The sequence below is a fragment of the Chlorocebus sabaeus genome, chromosome 12, assembly GCF_047675955.1.
Source record: "Chlorocebus sabaeus isolate Y175 chromosome 12, mChlSab1.0.hap1, whole genome shotgun sequence".
Lineage (NCBI taxonomy): Eukaryota > Metazoa > Chordata > Mammalia > Primates > Cercopithecidae > Chlorocebus > Chlorocebus sabaeus.
The window spans coordinates 30,563,760-30,584,536 of record NC_132915.1 but is presented as its reverse complement, the minus strand read 5'-3'; positions in this window follow the sequence as shown (position 1 = coordinate 30,584,536).

Genomic DNA, 20,777 nt, shown 5'->3' with positions numbered 1-20,777 from the left:
TAGCAGGTTGATGGCTTCTGAGTGATGTGGCATATGATAGGACCAGCAGACCCTATAGTCATGTGCCACTGCCTCTTTTGATATGAGTGAGCCTCATGTCTGAGGCAATATTATGTGGTATCTTGTTTTGGTGAATAAAACACTCTATGAGGCATCAGATAGTGATGGTGTTCATGGTCCTTCCATTAAGAAAGGCAGTCCCCAAACCTAAAATTATGTCACTTCCTTCCCCCTCTGAGTGAAAGAGGTCCACAGTGGTGGCTGTTTGGTTTCAAAGAGTAGTGCTGTATCAGGGGCTTAGGTTGGACAGGTTGGTAGTTTGGACATTCAGCAACAGTAAGAGCTAGAACAACATTGGTGAGTGGGAGCCTATGCTCTTGGACCCTTCAGGACTTCCCATCCCTGTCATCATGGATACTCTATTTGAGTCCATTGTGCCAGTGATGGAGTGGCCAGTGACAGTCTTGTTGATATCAGCTATTTGACTCATTCTGCGTAGTGCCTCTTCCTCAAAGGATACTCTTGGTGGTAAATAACAAGTGATGCAAAGACCTTCAAATTTCATGCCCACTCTCGTAGGTCATTCACATGCCTGTTACTTCCCAAACCTCCTTGACTCTAATATTCGTCCAAGGTCTTTGGAAACCACCAACCATCTGCCACTACCCATAAATCCATATATATTCTTACATCAGGTCACATCTTTTTCCACACTATGTGGATGCCAGATGTACCTGCCAATCCTCTGCCCAGTGGGAGGATTTATCTTACTGCTTTCTCTCAAGGACACAAATAAATAGGGCTGCCGTCCAACCACAAACCATTCTCAGCTCCTACATATTGAACCACCCCATGCATGAACCAAACTCAGGCTTTTGTCTCTCCTGTCAGCTAGATATTAGGACCCTCCCCACACAGATAGGATCTGAGATAGAGAAGCGGGGGTGGTGGTAGATGACATGGCACTCTGGGTATGTGATTCAGCAACTTCACTCCCGACCATGTTCATGATCAATCTTGGATGTACAACTTCTATCTTATAATAGATTACTGTTGGGCCTGCCTGACCCTAAGACATGGTGGGTCTGAGAACTGAGCTCATGGTGGCCACATCATGACTCATGTTCAGGTGGTCCATCTCTACGGGCACTGATAGTGTGCCCAGTAGTATACAGGAGCTGTTTTTCAAAAATTTATTATATTCTGCTACAGATGCAATTGAATGAGCTCCTGCAGCTTTCTATAAACTCCACAAGGCCTCTCGTTTCCTACACAATTACCTTTAATATCACAGGATGTAGCAGGTTATATGACCTAAAGGCACTCTCAGCTTACTGCATAACCCTTTCTGGTCTTGGCCCCACTTAAGGCTGGCAGTCTCTTTTGTCAGTTGGTGAACTGGTCAGAGTAGTATTCTCAGATGTGACATATACTACCCCCAAAACCCAAACAGACTTACCAGACGTTATGCTTCCTTCTTCATGATGCAAAGAGAAAGATGCAATATTTTTTCCTTTTATTAAAGTGGATGCCCTGGCATGTACCAGATCATGAGACCCCTGAAATTTCACTAATATTGCAGGACCTTGAATCGTTTCTCTGATTCTTTCACTTCTAATATATTTTCCACATTTTTCTCATCTGGTCCAATTAACAGGATGTCATCGATACTGTGGACCAATGTGAGGGTCTATGGAATAAGCAAATGGTGTAGTTCCTTTAGACCGTATTATGACAGAGGGCTGGAGAGTGAAAATAGCCTTGGGACAAGATGATAGATGTATATTGTTGACTATTCCATGTGAATGCAAACTGCATCTGGCCTTACTTCTTCATAGGTATATAAAAGGAACTATTTGCCAAATCAGTGGACACATATAATGTACATGAGGTCATATTAATTGTAAAGGTTACCTCATTTGACAAAACATATGCAATCAGGCCTACTACTTGGTTGAGTTTGTGGAAATCCACTACCATACTTGAGGGTCACTTGTTTTTTATTAAGTGCCAGAGTAGTTAATTGGGAATATGATGGAGACCACCAGCCCTACATTAGTTAGGGCTTGAAGGGTGGCTCTAATCTCTGTAATTCTGCTGCAAAGTGCTATTATTTTTATTTTCTATCCTAGACAGCAGGCATAGGGCAGATTTAGAGGCCTCCAGTTAGTCTTCCTCGTTATGAAATCTCTTACCACATAGCCCATGGAACTAATATGGGGGTTCTTTCAATTACCAAAGGTATCCATTCCAATTATACAATCAGGGATGAAAGAAATGACCACTGGATGGGTCCCTGGGTCCAGTGGACCCAACATGAGCAAAACTTGGCCAGTATCTCATTTATAACCTGGCCCCCATATGTACTACTTTAATAGCAGGGCAGTAATAATGCTTTGGGGCCCTGGAAATCAATGTCAAGTTGGAATATGTGTCCAACAGTCCTCAAAATACTTGATTTACACCCTGTTCACAACGTATGGTTTCCCAAGTAAATGACCACAGGTCCCTTTGCCAAATGAGTGGGAGCAAAATTAATGTATATACTTGTCTTCGTAAGTCTTTCTTCCTGAATACTTAGTCCCATCTTGAATATTTAGATGTCAGGTGTGAAGAGTAACTCAGGTTTTTCATTTTTGAGTTTTGGCGGGGTTTTTTTGTTTGTTTTGTTTTGTTTTTTGAGATGGAGTCTTGCTCTGTCGCCCAGGCTGGAGTGCAATGGCGGGATCTCGGCTCACTGCAAGCTCCGCTTCCCGGGTTCACGCTATTCTCCTGCCTCAGCCTCCCGAGTAGCTGGGACTACAGGTGCCTGCCACCATGCCTGGCTAATTTTTTTTTGTATTTTTAGTAGAGACGGGGTTTCACCGTGTTAGCCAGGATGGTCTCGATCTCCTGACCTCGTGATCCGCCCGCCTTGGCCTCCCAAAGTGCTGGGATTACAGGCATGAGCCACAGTTTTGGTTTTGTAAAAGATGAGATCTCACTGTATTTCCCAGACTGGTCCCAAACTCCAGGGCTTTCAAGCAATCCTCCTGCCTCAGCCTCCTAAGTAGTAGGAATAGAGGTGTGAGCTACTGCGCCGACCTAGCTCAGGTCTTGAAGCAGGGCTAGGAACTGCAACTTTCTACTGAGGAAGCTGCCCTCAGATTTCTAATAATCTATTCTTGATTTCTTTAAGTAATACTATCCTTGGCCTCCCATCTGTCTTACCTCAAGGACTCTGTATTCTATTAACCATCTCCCTAACTTTCTGTGAATCAGGCATACCTGCTGTCATTCCAATCTTGCTGTAAATTACAAGAAGTGCTCCTACCCTTCTCTGATTGGCAAGTGCCACCACTTGGCCTATATATCAGGCTCTTATCAACCCTATTTATTTAGAGGCCCATTCTATAACAGCATCCCTTCTATCAGCCCTGGCCCCAGAGGATGGCTACCACTGAGCCTCTCAACAATGCCAGCATCCCTCTCACCAGTGCATTATCACTTTGGTAAGTGGAGTGTCCTTTAAACTCTCACACAGAATATAGTTGACTGATGGATTCTTCAGACTTATATAGTATTCCCACTGTAGCATGGTCTCTTCTGTGAGCATTTTAATTTCTCTGTCCACCATCTGCCATGGCAGTTCTGGCATCTCTACTTTACTTAATGTGGACCATCACCTCCTCCAATCTTTAAGAGCAATTCTAGCTGCATGTTAACATCATATTCTTATGTCCTTTCCAGGTGCTAAATCCTCTATTATAGGAGAATGCTCCCATGTTAATAAACTTCTTTATATTCTCCTACACTCCCCCTGTCCAACACATACACACTTGATTCAGCACTCATAGGAGCCATACTTTCCCAGCTCCTGCTGGTATAAGTTAGGTTAGTCTTGCAGCTTCTTAGAGGTATAATTCCTTTCCTCTCTTAGTATAAAAGCACTTCCCCTGGGTTAGGTTGTAATATGACCGTAATCATTGGTCTGATGGCCAGGAAGGTGGTGAGGTAGATCCTAAAAGAGCTACAAGTTGTCATCCAAGACAAATACTTCTGCATCTTCTGCAAAAAGGAGGGAGTGCTAGCCTATAACAGAGAGGAGCAGGCCCTCTGCAGGTGCAGAGGGCTCAGGGAGAAAGCAAAGCACACAGAATTTTGCAGTGTATTGTCACCATGCTGAAACTCAAGGTCTCACTTTTTCGAATGAGAGTCCTAACTTGGCAGAACAGACTTGCTGGCATGGAGACTTTGGCCTTCCCTGGTGCTCTGCTACCCTTAACAATCTAGAACAAAGCCCTAGGTCATCCATTCTTTTTGTTCTCTAACTGTAAGAGATGAATCTCTTTATATGCTACCATGCGCTCTCTGGCTTTTACACTTAGGCCTAAATTGGTAATTAATCACCCTCAGCCTATCATTGTCTTTTTCCAGTATCTCCATAGGCCCCGACAAGAATGATCCAATTTTATAGTTCTTATAAATACTACATGACCCTCTCAAAAGCTTGAAATACTGCAATCAGCAGTGTAGTCCCTTCCACCTGTGTCTCATCCAAGTTCAACACCAGTGAAATTTTAACAGTTGCTCTGCAACCACATGCCAGGAGTTGGCAATGCTCCATCTACCACCACTAAATGGAGATTCGTTCACAGCCAGCTGACAGAATCCAGCTCCAAAATTCCATTTTGAAATCTGCTTCTGAGGATAGTTCCTGGTACAAACCGTCACAGGTCAGAAACAACTGTGATATGAAGATTTGCATGCAGTAAATCTTCTGCATGCAATCTTGGGAGTTGTTTTGGGCACCACACCTGTGTGGGAGCAAGGACAATAGGATTCAGCACAGAAAAAAGTTGAACTGTGATACATTTGCAGCTGCTGCCTCAGCTGGTCTTATTGGAAGATCTAAAGCTGAAATGGTTCTTCAAAGATGTCCCTAATTGAAGCCTGGGGCTATGCCCTCCTAAACCCATTTGGACCAGCTATTAGATGTGGGCTTCCCTCAGGAAAGTATGTAACCTTGTGCGAGACAGCTCCCTTTGGCCAAGGGCAATTCCCAGAGAGGAAGTTGGACATGAGCCTTTGGCAGCCTAAATTCCTGGGAGTTGGGAAAAGGAGTGTCTCCATTTTGAAAAGGAATCTGGATTTCTACCACAGCATACACTACATTAGCCAAGAAATTAAAGTTCCTAGAATTTAACACAAACTATAATCTGAGGAATTATAAAATGTTATTCAAGAGGTAAAGGACATGCAGAAGATTTAATGAAGTAATAAATAATGAAAGGAAAAAGAAGAAAGGAGTAGGAATTTTTCAATGTGCTTCAAGCACTGTAGCAGTAAATGGGTGCCTTGAACCACAAAAGCTAACTTTTATTCAACAAGCACTCTTCTAGAGCTTTACAAATACTAACTCATTTAATTTATATATAACCTTATGAGTTATTTACTATTATCCTTATCTTTACATGATAAAACCAAGATCTGGAGAGATTAAATTATTCGCCAAGCTACACTGCCCAGTAAATAGCAGAGCTGGTCTTTGAATCCCAGTAATCTGTGTTCTTAACCACTATATGAAGCTGCTTCCCTTAATGCATCAGGTCTTGTTTTAAGTACTTTTCCTACATGAATCATTTATCCATTATGCAGCTGGTTCTATTATTAACCCCACTTTACAGAGAAAGAAACTAAGGCCAAACACTTATTGATATTTTGTTCAGTAAGATACCTCCTGTTCATCACCTAATTTACGAAATAATCACATTTAGAACTAAGAATTCTGCCTCTATCACTTACTAGCTGTGTGACCTTAGAAAAGTTATTTAACCTCTCCATGCCTGTTTCCTCTATGTAAAATACAGACTTACTCATTGGTTGTTGATATGTAAAACTCTCCTCTACCCATAGTAAGGACTCCAGAACTGTTGACCTTCATCAGCATCAACATCATTATATCATCATCACTTCTTTACTGTGATGATGTTAGAGACATTCAAACCAGAGCAACTCCATCTTGAATAGGGACTTGGTAAAATAAGTATGAGACCTACTAGGCTGCATTCCCAGGAGGTTAAGGCATTCTTAGTCACAGGATGAGATAGGATGTCAGCACAAGATACAGGTCACAAAGACCTTGCTGATAAAACTGCATGCAGTGAAGAAGCGAAAAAATCCTATCAAAACCAAGATGATGATGAAAGTGACCTCTGGTCATCCTCATTGCTCATTATAGACTAATTATAATGCATTAGCATGCTAAAAGACACTCCCACCAGTGCCATGACAGTTAACAAATGCCATGGCAACATCAGAAATTTACCATATATGGTCTAAAAAGGGGGAGGAACCCTCAGTTCTGGAAATTGCCCACCCTTTTCCTGGGAAACTCATGAATAATCTACCTTTTGTTTAGCATATAATCAAGAAGTAACAAGTATAAGCAGCTGAGCAGCCCCTGCCGCTGCTCTGCCTATAGAATAGTCATTCTCTATTCCTTAACTTTCTTAGTAAACTTCTTTTCACTTTACTCTATGGACTTGCCCTGAATTCTTTCTTGTGTGAAGTCCAAGAACCCCCTCTTGGGGTCTGGATAGGGACGCCTTTCCAGTAACAATGAGAATCCATCAAATGTTCAACTAAGAATTCCTGTTCATTTGACCGTTGTGTTTCTTAGTGTATATGAGTTATTAGTTATTCTACTTTATTCATTAGGGTCTTATAAGGCCAATTACTTGTTAATAGGTCTCAATACCCCACGGTGAGCTCATAAAATGTTTTACTAAACTCACAAACAGTGAGGGAAGATTTTAGCCTTATATTGCAGAAAATGGCTGTAGGGGAACAAGTGCTCCTGCTTCCACTAAAATCCATGCACTTTCCAAATTAAATAGTCTCATATTCCTCTACACCTGGAAACCACTATGGTTTTCATGGGTCAGGACTAAAGGAAAGGAGACTGGGTCATCATAGTAGACTTTGTCATGTGGCTAATATATTCCATTCAGTCAAGACAGCTGAATTTTTTTTAAAGCATAGAAGGTGAAGTGAGGCTTTTCCATTCATCAACCCACCCGAGAAAGCCATCTTACCATGTTAAGTTAAAGGACAGTGGCACACAGTAAAAATAATCATGGAAACATGATAAGGAGCACTCCCAGAATTGACTTTTTCCCATCATTTCCAAAGCCTGGTAATTTTGTGTAATGTTAGCATAAGTTACTCTCCTAAAAAATTGTTTTTCAATATCTTAGTTCTTCTGGGCTGCTATTATTGCAAATTACCATAGACTGGGCAGCTTGGAAATGACAGAAATTTGTTTCTCTCAGTATGGAGGCTGGGAAGTGTAAGATCAAGACAGATTTGATGCCTGGTGAGGACCTGTTCCTTACTTCATAGATGGTGCCTGCTTGCTTCATTATCATCTGGTAGAAGAGGCAAATAAGCCCTCAGGGCCTCTTTTAAAGGACCTTCACTGATCCCATTTATGACGGTACTGGCCTCATGACTTAGTCATCTCTGAAAGCCTCACCTATTAATACTATCAACTTGGAAGTCAGTTTATGAATTTTGGGCAGATGTAAGCATTCAGACCATAGCACTCAAGAAACAGGTCTATCCCGATAATAAATCAATATCCAGTTTACGGGAAATGTGTCATAACTGTTCAAGCCCCCTGTGTTGGATATCCTGTACTTGCCACTTGGGATTCACTTTCTTCCCTGCTCTTCCCTAGGAGACTGACCCATGGAGTCTCCATCAGTGAACCCCAATACCTTCCAGTTTCTTGTAGGGTTTGATAGAGAGAGTGGTACGAGATCAGAGCACTGGAGAAAAGTGAAATGAGGGTGGTGGTTGTTGTTTCCCTCTGACTCCTTTCCCACCAGATCACCATAATTTGGCTACATCCTTACATCAAAAATCTGCCAGTAACACTTTCCTAGAGCTGCAGTTGCTGTCTCCAGGCCCCAGAGCCTGTTTGACTCACTTGTCTCTTCTGGCCTTGAGTATTAAGGGCTCCACTGCTGCCAGCCCTCAAGAGTGGAAATATCAGTGTTGCTTTCCCTAAATCTTGACCACACTTTTGAAAATCATTCCTTTATTAACTTCTCTTTTACGCAGTTTGAGTGTGCCATCTATTTCCAGCTGGGACTCTCATACAACAACTAAACAAATGTTGGTTCTTTTCATTCAAAGAGTGCCTGACTCCTCTCCATGACTGGACCCTGACACTGTGCCCTAAGCCCAATACCTTCTCCCAATCCCTTTCTACATGCTTTGCCATCAGCCAGTCTTAACACTCTCAGTCAATTCTTGAAAGCCACCTCTTATTTACTATACTGTGGTTATTTCTGAGACATAAAAAGTAATTATAAAACTTTCTATCAATCCATTTTGTCTCAAGCTCCCACTTGGTATGGATTCACACATAAAACATGCATTCAAGATGAAGTTCTTTTCATCTTCAGTCATCTCTAACCTGTTTAGCCTCCTAGCTTGAATTCTGGCAGATGACAGGTCATTGCCACTGCAGTCAATGCTTAACCTTTTCACCCTTTTCCCACGTGAACTCTGACCATCCTATGGTTACAAGAAAGCCTGACCATGACCTCTGACTCTTGTCACTACTTGACCACTCAAGGAACAGAATAAATTGCAAAGCACACTGGACCCAGTGTCATGGTCTAGTTTTAACTCTGTTACTGGCTAACCGTGTGACCTGAATATGTCAGTTCCTTCTCCCAGTATGTCAGTTCCTTCCCCCAGGGCAACACTTCCTTGTTTATAAGCAGAAGGCAGTTGCAAAAAAACCCTTCCAGCCCTACAAAATGGCTTTACTTTCACCTTTCAGTATGAATCCTCTAACTTCTAATCTCCTTCCCTTGCCACAATCCCAAGTTCCTGTCTTTGGTTTACTCCACTGATCTTACACCCTTTTCTTCTTAACTATGGCTTTATATTTGCCATAAATGTGTACATGTTTACTCTAAACATATGTGTGTATGAGTATGCACACACTTCTATATACTCACACATGGAGATCACCACATTGCCCCATTTACCACATCTTTGAACTACAATTTATGGTGAAATAGGGGTCATCAGTATACATGGAATATCTAATCAGACTCACCACTGTCCCACTGATTATATCCACACTTGGCATCACAGTTCAGGTCCTCAGTCTACAAATGATGTTAGCTTTTCACTCTTTATCAGCCGTATACAAGGTGTCCAGAAATACACTGTGGAGCCCCCTTGTAAAAACTGAGTATAACACCTAGCAAAGAACAGACCTGTTAAAAGAATCAAATTTCTTCTCCTCAAATGATATCACATGTAATATATATATATTTTTAATGGGCATGTTGATTTAAAAGGAACATGAAAGATAAGAATGCTCACTCAGGTTATGAGTTTAACAGGGCTCTGGTTTCCATTTATATCCTACATCATTAGAGCAGTTTTCTTCTCTCCTAGTTAAGAGATGAATTGCTTTTCCAATAAGCCAATCTCTGTTTACCTCTCGGACCCCTGATGATGAGGTACACCCTTTTTGTTTGAAGTCAATAAGAGTATACAGGGGATTGAGGCCCAAGTATATGGGTCAAGTCAGAGTAGAGACAAGACTGTAAATAAATTCCCCTTGACCTCCCTGCCAACAGCTCTGGTTTTCCCATCCAGATTATAACATTTGTAAATGCTAAGGGCATGGTTTGAGAGGGACTTTTGTATGTGTTTAAATCCAGGCCAAAGGTTTGAATTACAAAGAATAAAAAATCATATTTGATATCATGCTACTCAAGTGAAAACATCCTGCAGACCTTCTGGTGAGTGTAGGGATGTACATTACTCCCAAGAGAGGAGGACACACGTCATTATTTAACCTAACCTGGTGGGCTCAGTCAGGAGTCAACTCCTGTAATCAGATGCACTGACCCAGGGGAAACTAGCTGCCGATTCCCTTTCTTTCCCCCACTCACATCCCAGGGTAGAGATGCCATGAGCCTCTGCTTTGTATCTCACTCACTCAGTCATTTTTAATTTTCCCGAAGTTGATACTTACTTATTTGTCATAAATATATGTAGTTTTAAAAAGTAAACATGCAATAAGGTATATAACAAAAAAAAATAGCTTTTTGACTCACCCCTCCCTTCCTTGCCACCATCCTCTTTCCCAGAAACACCTACTTTCAACATGATTAGCAATTTTTCAGTTTTTCTAAATTTTTTAAAATATTGTGTTTATGTCATTCTTTCCCAATTTCAATTTTAACCACTATATGTTGACTTCTCATTGTGGTAGAGGAGACTTTAGCTCTTTTACAGCACTTTTCCTCATACCTTCACTAACCTTTTCCACAGTTCCTGATATAATGCACTGTTCAGGCTCATCATCATTTCACCATATACATTATTGTGACTGTTGAATGTTGCTCACCTGTGTGACAAGTATTAAGCATGATTACCTTTAGCATAGAAAGTTTTGCTTTTTGTGGGATTTGTTTAGATGTCTAGGCACTTATGACCAGATATTCCTACCTTCTCTTAGAGGCCCTCAGTATAATTTTTCATATTTTCAAATATTAGGTAAATCTGTTCATTACATTTTTTTTCTTGTCTTCTCTTGCTCCAGACCGGACTGTTGTTCTCCAGTCCTGCCACAGAGCTGATTTCCCAAGGTTTTCCTTCCTGCCATCCTGGAAGTTCCCCTCACCACTTTACTGTATTGCAATTTCTATTTCCCAGACCCCACAACTTCCTCCAGTAGCTTCTAAGAAGCACGGAAAGTAGATTTCTTTAAAATTTGCATATCTAAAATTTTCTGTCTTTATTTTATTTTCATGCTTCATTATGAGTCTCCCCAGGTATATAATTCTGTGTTGGAAATCCCTTTCTCTCCACATTTAGAAGGCTTTGCTCTATGATGGTCTGTATTTATTCTATCGTTGCGATTGAACAATGCTATCTCAGTTTCTCATCTGTGTAAGTGACCTGTGTTTTGCTTTCTGCAAGGTTTTAGGATTTCCCCTTCTTTCTTGTCATGAGTATGTATCCTGGCTCTGGTCATGATTTTAGGAACTAAGTGGGCTTTTGCAGTATGGAGATTCCTGTTCCTTTCATTATGAAATTTTTTTTTCTTGTATTATTTCTTTGAAAGAAAAATCTCCCCCATTTCTCTTTCTGGAAATCCTACTATCTTAGGTCATTTTGATTTCTGTACCAATTCTCTAATTTGCTTAAGTATTCTCTCCTATGAGTATATTTTAATCATTCTCTCTACTTTCTAGGAGCAATTTGACTTCATCTCCCATGCCTATCCCTTCTATTAGTTTTAATGTTGCCTGTCAGGGGATTACTTTCTAATCTTTTTCTCTGGTCTTTTTTGGAGTACCATTTTCTTAATTCATAAATGCAGTATCTTCCCTTCCCTCTTCTAGTATCTGAATCATCTCTTTCTTCCACATTTCTTCTTTTTGTATTCTCAGCATATAGTATATTTTTATAGTCTCAGTATTTCATGCTATCCATTGCTCTTTGACCATCCATTTATAATGAAAAGTAAAGAATAAAAGCGCTGTTTGAGAAAATCAGATACTTGCATGTTCTCACTTATAAGTGGGAGCTAAACAATACATAGACATAGACATAAAGATGGAAATAATGGAGATTGGGGACTCCAAAAGAAGGGAGAGTAGGAAGGGAGTGAGGATTGAAAAATTACCTACTGGGTTCAATGTTCATTATCTGGGTGACGAGTTCACTAGAAGCCCAAACCTCACCATTATGCAATATATCCATGTAACAAACCTGTACATGTACTCCCTGAATTCAAAATAAAATAACAAAAAATAGTCATTTAAATGCCTTTTTAAAAAACATTTAAAGCTCTGTTTGCTTGAGCTAGGCTTGTAAGCTGCTGGGCTTTATTTTAGGATGATAGGATGTTTGTTTGGGCCTCCTCCCCTATAACAATATCTGTATATATTTTTCTTCTAGACCTGTTTCTCCAGAGAAGAATCTTCTAACCCCCTACCCAGAAGGGCATAAGCCTGGCATCTAACATTCTAGAAACTGTTCATGATTTGTTAGGGAGGAATGGCTAACTTCTTGTCAATATTCTCCTCTATAAAGAGGTATTTTCAACTTTCTCTCTTCCACTAAATCAGTTATCTATCCTCCATCTGTTTCTTATCTTCCAAAAATTTACCTGTTATCTACTGTTTTCACTTCCCTTGTTCTTTGTTCTTATGCTTTTATATTTTTATTCCTTTATTTTCATTTTAGTGGGGTTTTAGAAAACAGTGGGAAAATAGGTATTTAATCTGCCCTCCTGACATGGAAGCCCCCATTTTTTATAACATAGATATTTTTGAGTACCTACTATGATCCTGGTTCTGTGCTAGGTTGAGCTACATAACAGTTAACAAGACAAAACTTAAAGTCATGGAAAAGATACAGATAATACACATATACGTTATAAAAGAAGAAGAAGGTAGATGAGAGAGATTGACAGGAGAAACCCTTAGGCAGGCAGAGAGGGCCTTCTTGCAGAAGTGGAAATTAAGGTGAGAGCTGAAGGATAAGTAGATGTTGGCCATGTTTTAAGGGGAGAGAGTGGGGAATGAAAAAGGGGAGCATTTTAGGACAGGAACTTGAGATAAGGAAGATAATTAAGAGTTCATGGAAATTGAAGACAGTGTAAGTGAACTGCAGTTAGTGAGAGGGAGAATGGAGCAGTTAGTAAGGTTGGAGACAGATCACAAGTGAAATCTTATGTGGAGTTAAGATATTTGTATATTATTCTAGGTGCAATGAGAAACATGGAGGGATATTAAGCCAAATCCTGCATCTGTTCTATTCATTCAGTCAGCAACTGATTATTTTCCATGTGCCAAGAGACAGCAGTTACACACAACTGTGAAGAGATTAATATGTATGAAGGGCTTCACTAAAGTCCACCAAATAAACACTACTCAAGTACAGACTGCAAACCAAAATGTATCTGTGTTATGACATTAATTGCAAATAAGTATGGTGCTAAAGTCTACACCAATGGAATTAGATGAGTGCTATGCACTTAATTTTAAAATAAAACTAGTTTCCAGTAAAACACACACACGTGCACACACACACACAAAACCTCTGCCCTCAGGGTGGTTACTTTCTAGTGCTTTTGTGTCTTCCTCTCCATGCGCATATCAAAGGCAAACCCCTCCAATTGTTCCGCAAGTCTCAGCCCCTTTCCCCTGCTCACACCAACATTTTCCCCCTTCAGTCCATACGAATCCTTCCCTCTCTACTTCATCATTATCATTGTCATCAAATATGGTGTAGTATCTCCCATCTTAACAAATAAATTCAAAAATAAATAAAAAACAAACATATAAAACCTCATTTGACCCCAAAATCTCTCTCCAGTTAAGGTCTAAATTATCATTTTCCATTTTCATTGAGATCCTGCGAAGAGTTTTCCATCACCGATACGTCTCCTTCCATTTTCTCCAGTCAGGATTTTGCACAGTCATGGTCACTAATAACGACTACGTTGATAAATGCAATAGCCAGTTTCTTTGTCTCCATCTTACTTGAAACATCAGCAACATTTGAAACAGTTGATCATACCTTTTCACTTGGCTTTGGGCACCTTTCTCTCTTGGTTATTTCACTACATCACTGGCTACTACTCCTCACCTGCCTTTGTAGGTTCCTTCTTCTCTCACATGCTATAAATGTTGAGATACCCCATGACTTGGTCCTCAGACTTCTCTCCTCTCTCTGCACATACTTCCTTGGTGATTTTAGCCAGTCTCGTGGCTTTAAATAGCATATATAAAATGATATACTCCAAAATTATATCCTCATTTTGACTTCTTCCATAAACTTTATATTTTTATATCAAATTCCTAGTTGACATCTTGGATATCTAATAGGCATCTCCAACAACATGATTAAAACCAATTTCTGATATTTCCCCACACTCTGAAGCCTATTCCTTCTGTGATATCTCAGCAAACAGTACATTTACTCTTCTAGCTCCTCAGGTTAAAAACCATGTTATTGTCCTTGACATCTTTCTCCTATTCACTTATCCCATCAAAACCATCAGCAACTACTGTTGTCTCAACCTTCAAGGTATATCCAGAATCCAACCCCCATTTCTTCCTACCTCTGCCACTACCACCCTTGTCTAAGACACCATCAACTTGCTCCTAGAAAGAGCCTCCAATCTGCTTTCTTTCTTGCTTTCCAGTCATTTTTTTCTCAACACAATAGTCAAAGTAATACCTTAAAAATATAAATGGTATCATTTCTTATCACTGAACCAAACCCTTCAGTACCTTTCCATCGTACTCAGAGCAAAAGCTAAAAAGTCTTACACTTGCCCACAAGATCTGACAGCCTCCATTCCCCGTGCTGCCATCATCTCCAACTATTATCTTCCTTTTGCTTATTCCACTCCAGCCATGGAGACCTTCTTGCTAAACCTCAGACAGTCTAAATAGACTCTCTACTCGGGCAATTTGTCCTTGCTGTTCCTTCTACCTGGAATGTTCTTCTCCAAGGTCTCTATGTGGCAACTGATCACATGTTACCTTATCAGTGAATTCCCTGGCTACTCTTTACAAACCGTAATGTTCTCCCCTACTGCCACATCTTATCCCTTTACACTTTCATTTTTCTCTGTAAAACTTATTACCATGTGATATAGTTTGGATGTTTGTCCCTGCCCAAATCTCACGTTGAATTGTAATCCCCAATGCTGGAGGTGGGGCCAGTTAGGAGGGGTTTGGATTATGGGGATGGATCCCTCATGGCTTGGTGCTGTCTTCGTGATAGTGAATTCTCATGAGATCTGGTCATTTAAGTGTGTGGCACCACCCCCACCCACATCCCCACTCCCACCCCGCTGCTTGCTCCTGCTTTCTCCATGTGATGTGCCTGCTCCCACTTCACCTTCTGTCATAAATGAAAACTTCCTGAGGCTTTACCAGAAGCCAGCCAGATGCCAGGACCATGTTTCCTATACAGCCTGCAGAATCATAAACCAATTAAACCTCTTTTCTTTATAAGTTACCCAGTCCCGGGTGCTTCTTTACAGCAATGCAAGAATGGCCTAATACACCATCTAAGTCGTCACTCTATGCATCATTCACTTGCTTACTGAGCTGCCATATGGCCTCCCTTGAAGATATGCATTTTGTCTGCTTTTTTCCCTACCATATTCCCAGACACTAGGACAATGTCTGAGACTAGTAGGTAGTCAGTATATATCTGCTAAATTAACAAATGAATGAACAAAATTGAGTCACAGAGTCGGATCTCAAATGGCAACAAAAATACCTTATTTTGAGAAACTTAAGTTAAACCAGTCAAAGACTGGATTGGCTTTAGAGCCTAGAAAAAGACTAAGACTTTAGGTAGAGACTAAGTCATTAGATAGGTAAAATTTGGTTAAAACAAGCATCAAAAACAGGCCTTAGGCCACAGAGTCCAAAGAAGTACTGTTAGCTACATAAGACAAAAAGCAAACAGCTTCAAGAAGTTCTAAGAGATGGGTAGGGGGCCTGCACAAAGATTGAAGTAACACTTCAGTCATCATCTCCTCTTCCTCTTGCATTTTCCAGAAAGGATTCCAAAAACACAGGGCTAAGGAGATTGCTGCCATTTGAAATAACAAAAAAGGTGGCTCACAGGCTGACTCCAGGTCCTGAAAAACAGAGATATAAGGCAAGAGATTTTTAAGATACTTCACAAAGATGGCCCAGAGAGAGAAAGAGAGAATACAAACCACATACCTTACTTGGCTAGCAAAAACAACCATGCATTCTGAGAAATCAGAAGGGAACTTCAGATCTGCAAGGAGCCCCACCCACCTTATGCTCTTTCCTGACCACTTTCTTCCTCAGATCCAATAAACCTTTTCATCTCTTTTCAAGCTGTCTAGCGGGAGTCATAAAAAAGCAGCCCTGACAGATGCTCACGTCAGCTCAACACTGCCAAAAGAATAAGCACACGTCAGGGCCTGCTGCTCCCTGGCATATCACTTGAAGGTTTCACTTGGGTGTCCCTCCAGAAAAAGTGAAATGGGCCCTTTTGAACTCACTGGGACAACATAAAGGAGTTCCCTGGACTTTCCCCACTCAGAGAAGCAGTCCTATGTTTCTGAGTTTGCTAGATGTTCAAAAGCATATCATGGAAGTTTCAAGAAAAATGAAACAAAGCAGAAAATAGGAAAAGCCTCAGAGACTACAAGAGTAGATGCTTTCAGGGGAAAGAGTCTAGTCTGACATTTACAAGGCATGAGTGGTCCCTTTTCTTTTTTAATGGGACACTTAGAGATTCTGATGATAATGTGATGGTAAGTATTAAGAAACAGTTAATTTGTTTCCCGGTTTCTTCTGATGCCCAATCAAAATGTCAGAGATAGGATGAATGGAGAGGAAAGAGAAATTCAAAAAAATTATCATCTTGTTAGTGAAGGAGTTGGGAGAACTGTTGACAGGGGTAGCAATAGCAGAGGAGCACCCCAGTCATTCTCTTCTTCAAGACCCCAGCTTCTAAAGATGAGAACGAAATAGACAAAGGAAGTGCCCTTACTCACCTAGCCTCCACCATCTAGATGCCTCTTCTCCCTCTTCCACAACCAAATCTGACCCAACTAAGGCCCAGATCAAAAACTTCAGCTGTAAAACCAAACTCCTATCATATTTTTGACTAAACACTTTTCCTAAAAAAAAATAAAAAGTAAAAAAAAAAATAAAAAAAAAAAAAGGTATTACATTTTCAACCCTACTAAGCAGTCTGTTTCTTGAGTTGGGGGTTTATATCCCTTTTATATTTTGCTCCTATAGGATCCATCATGGTGCCTTACCTAAAATAAGTCCTTAATAAAGCTTTCTCCAATAAATTAATGAATAAATGAGAATGAATTAAGAGATCGTAAGTAACTCTATGGGTGCACTGGCGTATTGATGGCAGTAGGGGGGACCCAGGTACCACTTTATAAAAGTGGAGACAATAGCTTTCCAGAGGAAAATTAATAAATTCCTGTGTGGCCAAACCATTGAGAAGGACTTACAGCAACAGTATCATTATGGCATCTCTTTACCTAACAATAAGAAAAATGTTCCAACTGTGATCTTCAGCAAAGACCACTGGACAAATGCAAGGTAGTTGATCACCAGAGGGAGAGCAGTGGTCCAGGAACCTGGGACTTGAGGGGTCTTCACACATTCATGAGATTAGTGCTCCATAAGGGCAGAATATATTTAAGAAAAGACCCCTGGATTGGCTCATGAATATGGGTCTCTGGGATGCCTCTAACACAAATCCTGTAACCTTGGGCAGGTCCAATATCCCATTTGTCACATAAGGCCTTCAAGAGGGATTCACCTGTCAATGAAGATTGGGACTGGAATGACCCTAAAGTCCCTTCCAGCTCTAGAATTCAATCTGTTCCACATCAGAAAAGGATTTTCACTGTGCCCCAAATGCAATCAGCCTCAAAACAATTTTTTTTTAATTTGTGTCTTCAAAATTATTTGGACTCTGAAGATTTAGCATTGCCAAGCAACATATGACCATTTAGGTGGCCTAACCTCAAGTCTGAGTACCCCCTCCTAGGTCCCTTGGGTTCTTTCTCTTGGTCCCCAGCAGCCCCACTAGGTCCCTCAGCAACACTGCCACGTCCCTCCCAAACCCTCGTTAACATATGGTCTCCTTAACTCACAGAATTGTCTGCCCCGGTTTTTGTAAAGCTACTAGTAAAAAGTTCTGAAATAGAAACCAGATGCACACATGCACCTTGGGATATATGTATTATGAAGATGAAACTGACACATCTCTTCCCAGTTGGCTTCGCCTCTTTTTTCCCCACCTGGTCATGTGGTGTGCACCTGCAATATGTTGACAAGGCTTTAGATTACAACAGGAATGGTTATATCAGGTTCCAGGATGGCCTTGGGTTTTAATCCCAGGTGAGTTGTGCATGCATCAGGGGTTTTTATTCCCACCTCATCTTTATGGTTCTCGTGGCTTCCTCTTGTGTTCAAGCTAATATTTCATGTGGACGAGCAAGCCCCTTATTTCCCTCTTCCACTGTTCAAACTTTTTTGTTTTTGGAAAACTGGCTTTCTACCCTCTTAATTGTCAGAATCTGTGGTGTGAGGCAAACACGTGCTATGGTTGGGGATAACACTCTCATGGTGATATTGTTCACCTCTTGTGGCAGATTATCTCACACTGAAAAACTGCCTTTGAGCCTATGGGCTAGAAGAGATCTCGCCATAGAGACCATCTCTCCCACCACCATCCACAAAAGCTAATGGAGCAAAGAAAAGTAAAAGAAAGCAAAGGGGCCTCTAAATTATCCCACAAAACCCAAATGCCATATATCTATAGAATCAAGACCATAGAAAAATGATCTATAACTACAGTTATCAGATATTCTGAGCAAAATGGAGGATTTTATTTGATGGATGCTGTGAGACTAGAACAGAATATTTGTTCTGTTTTTGTTTTTGTTTTTGTAGAGGTAGGATCCCTCTGTATCACTCAGGCTGGAGTGCACTGGCACAATCATAGCTCACTGCAACCTCAAACTCCTGGGCTCAAGCGATCCTACCACCACCTCAGCCTCCTGAGTAGCTGGGACTACAGGCATGTGCCACCACACCCAGCTAATTTTATTATTATTATTATTATTATTATTATTATTATTTGTAGAAATGGAGTCTGGCTATATTGTAAGGCTGGTCCTGAACTCCTGGACTCAAGCGATCCTTCCACCTCAGTCTCCCAAAAGTGCTGGGATTATAGGCATAAGCCACTTTGCTCAGCCTAGAACATAATATTTGAAAATATAAACATTTTCAAGAAGCTAAAATGTAAGATCACGTACATTAAAAGTTGTAGGCCCATAAATTCTAAATTAATGAACAATTTTTAAGACTTTACTGTGTGTTAGGCATTGTCTTCTTATCTTCGTTTATTTCTATTTTTATAATCCAGATGTAAGTGATGACTCTATATGAATGCAAACCTTTGGATCCCTTTATCTCCTCTGGTGGCCACAAATTTGTTACCACTCAGCCCACCAAGAAGAGGAGTCTGTTCCTCCCCTCCTTGAATCTAGGTTGGACTGTGACTACCTTTGATCCATATGATGTTTTGGAAATATGCTATATAATTTTCTAAAACTGGGCCCTAAAAGAACTACACTTCCCATTTTTGTTCCAACACTCTCTCTTAGAACCTCTGAAAACCATGGTGTAAGAACCTTATCCAATGCAGACAAGCTACATGGAAGAAGGCCAAGACACTATGGCCAACAGCCCCAGCTGAGTTCCCATCTGGGAGCATCAACTGGCCACCGTGTGAGTAAACCAAGCTGGATGTGCTGGCACCGTTGCGCCTCCAGATGACACAGCCCCTGCTGACCTCACACAGAGCAGAACTTCCGAGATGAGTTCAGTCAACCCACAGAATCACAAAAGAGAATAAATAACTTTGCATTCTAAGCCACCATGTCTGGGATGGTTTGTTCCACAGTGATAATGGAAATGCTTCCCTCTTTATTACACAGGATAGCTTGTTTCTTTGCTTCTATACTCAGTCCCTTCTGTTTATTGTCTAAATATGCATATGTATTCCTAGCTAAAACATAGTTTCTTACCTCCAAGCCTACCTTTTAGTGGCACAGAACTAAAAAACAAAATGCTTTTAAAATGTATGATTTGCTCTGGCTGTCTACCCACAGGTGTATCTGTGAGAAGGTAGCAGGACAGAAATTTATTTTCCCACTGATATTAATTAGGACACTACCCCTAAAAGCAGACGTGTCTAAAGTCAGTGCAAGTTTTTAGCAAAGGCAAATTTACCCGGAAGCTAACAAAGCTTACACTCAGTTGCACAGTTGTCTTCCAAGGCCCCAGGAGGGGTCCAGCCTTTGTATCGACATGTCATAAGTCACAATAAAATTTGCATCCTATGTTCACTGTAGTAGGGCAAGGGTCCTATCCGTTTCCTCTCTAGCTATGCCTCTGTCACATTTCCCCTCCTGTCAGGTGAGTCTGTGTGATCACTGACATTTTGGGGATCTGATGAAAGGGAAGTTAACATACGCATGGATGTTCTTTGGGTCACATAGACATATTTGTGATTTACAGTCATTTCCGTGTCTAGATATTTTAGCCATCCTGGTATAGGTGCAACTGTCGGGAATTCTCCCACAGTCCATACTACCATCTGACCCAACACGGGAACACAGAGATGAGAGCCCAAGGCTGTCAATACAAACATGCCTCGCAGTGTCCAGAACAGATGAACAGGAAAGTGAAGAGAGACACTGTTTGCAAATATCAATTGCCAGAACTTGGTTCATGCAATATTCCACTGGTCATCAAATGTGTAAAATTATAAGCAGAGGTTTAGAAGATTAGGTACTTATTGGCACGATCAAAATGGAAGTTTTGAGGAATGAGCTTTCAGGAATGAACTTCATAATATATTGATGCTATCATAAACACAATGTGATTTTTTTATTCTTTTTTAACGGTAGTCATATGGAGTTGAATCCAACAGAATTCCTGGGTGTGTGGGACACAGTCTTGATCAGTACTGCAAAGAAGGAGCCTATCTCTGTATACAGTCACAGAAGTCTGTGTTTATGGTCACGATTTACCTATAATAATCAATTTGTGATCAACCATTCTATAAATAAGACTGAAAACATTCCCTTCTCCCTGTGAAAAGTAGTCTTACAAAAGCAGGGCCACAGGAAGAGGAAA